We start from the raw sequence: 6,862 nt of genomic DNA on the forward strand, positions 1-6,862 counted from the left end.
TTTCGCTTAATCGGGCGTCTGAGCGTAGTGCAACCGCACGTGTGCTGCCTATCATTAAATATACGGTGGGCTGTACCATCCCACCAAGGCTGTGAGGGCGGTCGAAAAAATCGAGGGAGAGGTAAATATTGTAATTTAAAGTGACAACGTCTTGTATTAATGATCAATCCAGAACTATCTACCAGTGTACACTTTAATTTTACAATTTCACTTTGTTTATTAATGAGTAAAAATACTAACAATGGCTTTTGAAATGACCATTGGTGTTTCCTGTACTTTGTGGTGTAATCCACCTAGTTGGAGAAACAATTCCATGCCAAAGACCACAGGATGACGGTCTCTGCTATTGTCTCAGTTTCTGCATCTTTGGCCAGGAAGAAAAATGTATACACACTTCTGAAATTGTATATGTGTCATGTATATACATTCTTAAAACGTGCACGCGCATGTGTGTGTGTTTCTTTCCTCTCATCTGCTGTCCAACCCCCTCAGGAGCACATGCTGTAGCGCCCCAGGCTGACGGGAGCCACTCACATGGCAGTGTTTTCATCCAGGAGGATGTTTACCCCCCCTGTATCCCGTTGCCATGCAATGTCCTGCCCTGCTATCTGACTTCATCATTCACAGAAACACTTTCAGCCTGTCCCTGATATACACAAAATCTCACTGACTCTCCACTCAACAAACTAATATCCTAAAACTGAGCATATGTCTCCTCTCTACCTTTTATGTCTCTTTTCCTAAGAACAGGGTTATAAACCAAAACCCAGTCAGGACAAAGATGGGTTACGCCTTCTTGAATTTTGGCCCTTGTTAAGGTTTGTCCTTATTTATAGTTAAGGGACATTGTCATTGTCCTTTTTGTCCATTGTTTCAGAGATACTCTGTGGTGTCAGGCCCAGGATTCTATTTTAAAAGTCTATTTAAAAAAAAAAGACTTCATAAATGAATAAAGCCAAACTGAATTTAACACTGAGTTACCATTATTTCTGACAGTTTGTATGAATATTGTTTCTGATTTTTTTTTAATTATTACTGAACACTGTCCTTCTGAGAGACTAGAGAACTATGTGTGACCTTTACAAGAGTGCAATTCTAATTTAAGGCCAAGCCAATGTCTCATTAATGAGACCGAAGATTGATTAAGTCAGGGGGTGCCGTCCTGTTTTGTTTTGTTGTGGGCATGTGAAGCCCTTTGAGACAATAAACAGTGATGTTGGGCTCTAGATAAACTTGAACTTGAACCTGATTGAATTAGAAGAGAGCACACCAGTTACTTACTATCATGATCTGATATGCTGTTCTATTTCAAAGTCCATTGTCTATTTTCAGCAAGAGGGAGGGGCACAGCCAGTGAAGATCTAATCTTTTGTTTTGATGCTACCGCATTTTATGATGGTCTTATTGTCTTATCACTCTCCTCGTTCAGGCCCTTCCAAACAGGGGAGCTATTTGTGAACTTCTTGCCTAAGTCTCACATTATTGTTTGGTTCTGAGTAGCGTTTATGACTCAGTGTGCATTTATAGATGGTCATTATGTCTGGCAAGAGACTAAAAGGCAGCCATGAAAAACAATAAAAGGTAGAGAGTTATCACCTAGTGATTAGTGTGTTACTGTGATTCCCGTGCATTAGAGATTCATCTTAGAAAGGGGCGGGGGGTTTCATAAAAACATCCAGAAGGAGCACCATGTTACCAGTGTAATAATATTGTCATTTATTTTTATCTATTTGTTTCTGGTAGAGATTACAGTCAAGTTAGTTTTAGGGTGTACTGGTTGGTAGATAGATAATTTGGTTTACCTGAATCTAGCCCTTAGCGTTTTAACTAGTGTTTAGTCCCAGCCACTGAAAGTTTAACATTCTCTTAGGTCTTCAATTCATAGCCTCCGAAGGTTCAGGCTAGATCGGATCATTGTAACTGAAACTGAAATTCAGTGAGTTGATGCTGAGACGTGGAAATGCTCAGGCCAAATATTCCGCAAAGCGCTTTGTAGAAAGAAAAAAAAATGCCATTCAAAGAAAACTGCACTAAGACACCTATAAGGTTCGCCAAAAGATAAGATGTGAAGTGTCTGAGTAAAGCTTTTCTTTTTTATTTTGTTGTGGCCTAGAATATGGATTGATTTTAAACAACAATGTAAAATAATCAAAAAATGAAAAGTTAGTAAATGTTGTGTCCAAACATAAGAGATTCTACACTTCGTTTATACTGGTCTGTCGCCAGTGGTTAGACGTAACCCACAACCGAGAGTTTATATGGTAGTTGGCATTCATTTTAATAAGCAAATAACAGATACTGGGCGACACCCCTGGAGAACAGGGTGAGCAAAAAGGCAGAGAGAAAAAGAAACTCAGCGTATGCCCCTGTGTAGCATAAACTATCAACTAACTACCAGTAGACTGGCGAGTTGTCATATTCATCAATCTTGCCACCAAAACTACACTGAGCCTCATCTTGTGAAGACTGTAAAATTTTACCGATTCACTAGAAGGCAGTATTTCACCACACCAGATGTCATTGTTAGATTGTAAAACCTTCATACTTAACTAAACTCAGAGTTTTCACTAAACTCGCTTTGTGGGATAGCCCCCTGGATTTGCCCGCTGCCACCATAAATAAATAAATAAATAGATAAATAAATAAATAAATACGGTGCACTTCCTCTGTATGGAAGCCTTTCTTGCCATGCAACCATACCTCTTTCACTAACTCAGTGTCTGAATAAAGTGTTTTGTTTGCGTTGATATTCATGAAAAGCACTGGCACCATAGTACCTGTAATAACTGATTCAAATTACTTGTCTCGTAATGACGTACTTACAATACAAATATTTTTATACCTGTTCACTCCTCTCTGTATTCTTATAATGAACATATGGCTTTACAGCCACAAAAAACAACCAAAATGAAGACACACTCAAACAACAGATTTATTGGTCATGTTGCTATGATGGAAAATGACCTGAGAACATCCTGACAGTCACAGGGATTCGAGTAAGCCCTTACACACAGGGCTTAACAAAACATCTGCCATCCTATGACAACCCATCCATGACCGGTGATGTCTAACTGAATCTCCAGTGCATGCACACATACAGGCACAAAACTCTCAGAAACATGAGTAAGATACAAAAACACTTCACATCCGTGAAGCGATCTCTTGTACAAGCCCGAAATGCTCACTCACACGCCTGTAGAATTTGCTCTCATATACACATGATTTCATATAAAGTTATGTGTGCAGATTTATCTCAGAACATCCAGAAAAAGGCTATAAAAAGTTCAGAGCATAGTAAAAGATCAGACAGGACACTGTGTAATCAGACTTGTTAAATGGAATCGCCTCTGGAAGCGTCTCTGTTAAATTTTAGTAGAGGCGGTGTGACGCATTCTGTGCCAAAGCACACCGCATATCAACGAAATCTTAAGGAAATACAATGATTGAAACGTGGAATATAAAAGCCCGGACACTCCAGAATGTGAATTGTAGTGGTACTAAAGACGCTTACTGATTCTCTGATTGTTATCTGGTTCTTTTACAGCGGCATAAAGCGGATGTCTAAATGGACTGCTAATGGGCTCTGAACCTGGTGCCACGGTTGGCACATTAGACGGGGACAATAAGAAAGAGACTGTTTGTGTACAGTTATCAAGCCCTGTGTAAAAAGACTCAACAGCACTGTTTTTTCCTTTTTATTGATTTATTTTCTTATTTATTTATTTTATATTGTCTGCAGAACGAAATGTGCTAGTGAAAGGACAGAACACCATCCTTGTTTCCCCCCACTCAGTGAGTACAAAGGAAGACAACTAGTAAACAACATGAACAAGGTTATTTTGGTCTTCATCAAAAATTGGCTCGCAAACCACACACCTCAAGCCAGCTTCAGGAGGCTATTGTATGAATGGTTGAGTAGCATACAGTACTTCTTAATAATCGGAAAGTATTTCCAGGTAAAGTGAGAATTTGCATGAACAATTCCATGTTCTCACACCCATGAACTGGAGTCAAGGAACCTTGTACGTGAAAGCAATAAGTGTATGTGACAACATTTCATGAGTTTGTAGCACCGTATGACAGAACATCTCAAATGAGTTTGTTACAACATGTGACAGAACATTTCAGATTAGTTTTTACATCATTTTATATCAAAGAATTTGAGTGTTTTGAGCATTTATGCAAGAATGTGCATGGAGGCTTTAGAGTGAATGAAGTATGACACATGCACCATGGTGAACAATTAAACATTACTTTAATCTTTTAAGAGCTATACAGAGACTGTTCTGGTTCTCAGGCCAATGTGCATTCACTGGGCTGCTTAAGGCACAGATAGACAAGATGAAAGACCATCTTAGAATCTCTGACTGAAGAGGTCAATGGTTCATCCAGCAGTCCAATGAGACAACACTTCAGCAAGTCTTTCCTACCTCCATGAAAAAGTCCCAAAAAAACTCTTCCAGCAAACTCTCATTAAAACCCCTTGTGAGCCTCAGTCATCTCACTGGAGACCGTGTGTAATCAGAACATTGGCAGAGCTGTCTGAGAGGGTGTGCAGTAAAGAACAGTGTACGCAGAGGATCCATCAGTGATCCGTCAGGGTCTGAGCTGTTGTCTTCCAAGGCTTCGGCTGTGTGCTGCTCTGTTTTCAAACAGCTCAGACAGGACTCAGACCATCACCCCACTGTCTTTAGTGGAACTGGTCACTGGTGACACTGGGCCACTCCAGAAGCAGAGGTATGGAGGACTTGTGTGTAACACATGTGACCTGTGTGTGACCTATGACTCCATCCACTCAGAGTACTGTTCAGGCCTCAGCAAAGCCGTGCAGGACTAAAGGTAAACACACACACACACACACACACACACACACACACAGACACACACACACACACATGCACACACACACATATACGCAATACCATTACGTAATCAGTTATGTAAAGATAAGGATAAACTTATTAAATTTCATTAAGTTTTTAGCTGATTAAATGAAATAAAAACTGAACATTTAGTTAGTATGCCAAACATTCAGGATTACCTGTGGACGTCCAGCAGGTGGCAGTGCTACACTATTCTGCAGACAAAAGTGTTGGCGTCAATATCACTTTAGCAAATGTACCTGAGCAAGGTCTAAAGGGCACTTGCGGTCTTTTGGGTACTGAAGACCAAAAAAAAAAAAAAAAAGACTGATCTACTGTTTTACAAGAATATCAACAAAACCGTGTCAATACAACCCTATTTTCAACCACAGTAGTTCTTAATGCTAGTCCTCTCCTGCATGTCTTTGTTTTACCTCTTATTACCACAATTGATTGAGGTAACCAAGCCATTAGTTGATCAGTGGAATAAGGTGTGTTAGTCCTGAGCTAAAACAAAACACACCTTACTCCACTGATCAACTAATGGCTTGGTTACCTCAATCAATTGTGGTAATAAGAGGTAAAACAAAGACATGCAGGAGAGGACTAGCATTAAGAACTACTGTGATACAGGAGTAAAATAATAGCATGTTCCTGAAACACCATGTCAAGTCCTTGCTAATATTCTCACTGCATGAAAGCTGATTCCTCTGAGTGTTAGAAGTCCACAAAAGAATTAAACGATTTCCCTGACAAGAAAAAAGCCTGTCAACTCATATCATACACTATATATGACTTCCTCCTCCAGTGTCCTGTAGAGGCAGTATACTGTTTTCCCCTAGGACGAGTGGGGGGGGGCCTTTAACCCTGTAACTGGTTGATGGTGCTCCCCCAACTCAAGTAACAGGTCCCCCAAAAACCTACATGTGGATTATTATATGGGAGTTTGCCCTGTTTCAGTTTCCCTCCATGGACAGAACATTCTGGACTTCAGCTCTGTGAAATTCACACAGAGAGATGGTTTGAGTTCATGACCTCTTCAAAATAAAGTTTGAATCTGATATTTTTGATTCTTTCAATAGCATGTGTGTGAAACTGAGTTTCAAAGACGTCTCTGAACACTGACATTATCTCCAATGTAATATATAGCTAAACAATCACACATTTTTAACAGTTATTTGTAGTTTACTTCATTGCATGAGAATGAGTTAACATACTGGTCTCTTGACTTGAACAGCCTCTTGACTGTTTCATTAAATGATTTAAACTGGAACAGCAGGGAGGCAGAGAGTACAACAGTTTTACACAATCTATTGACTTTGAAAGTGAATAATTACAATATAATATGCAAATATGGGGATTTTATATATATGGATGTGTGACAGTTCATAAAAGCAGCATTATTTTAAAAACTTGACTGCTTGTTTGCACATTCAGCTACAGACAGTTAATTTGGTGTTCATTTACTGTTCTAGGTGCAAGATGTTTTGGCAATTAATGGCATGACATGATCAGCAGGTTTTATTTGATTGGCTGGATAACCACAATCATCCCATATCTTCAATAAGGGGAAATCCAGTAGCCAAACCACTAGTTGGGGTCAGTGGCTAGGGTTCAAGTCCAGCAGGGAAAAAAAAGAAAAAGAAAACCTCTCCCATGAAGGCCATTATGTTACAAATACCTCTGGGGACAGAATCAGACCCTGGCGGAATTTGGGTAACCCCCCCTAGGTACATATATCCACGGGCAGTGTGTCCCTGGGCAAGGCACATAACCCCAATGCCCCCCGGGCACAAGGAATGCCGCCCACTGTCTTGCGGCTGGTGTGTGTGTTCATCTACTGGTGTGTTGGATGGGTTAAATGCAGAGGACAAATTCACTGCTCACTGTTCACATTGTGTGTGTGTGTGTGTGTGATCACAGAGATTTAGATTTACAATGTCACATGAAATATGAATATCTACAAAAAGTTTGTGTATAACATGTACTTAAAACACTGA

The sequence above is a fragment of the Chanos chanos genome, chromosome 5 (genome assembly GCF_902362185.1).
Source record: "Chanos chanos chromosome 5, fChaCha1.1, whole genome shotgun sequence".
Lineage (NCBI taxonomy): Eukaryota > Metazoa > Chordata > Actinopteri > Gonorynchiformes > Chanidae > Chanos > Chanos chanos.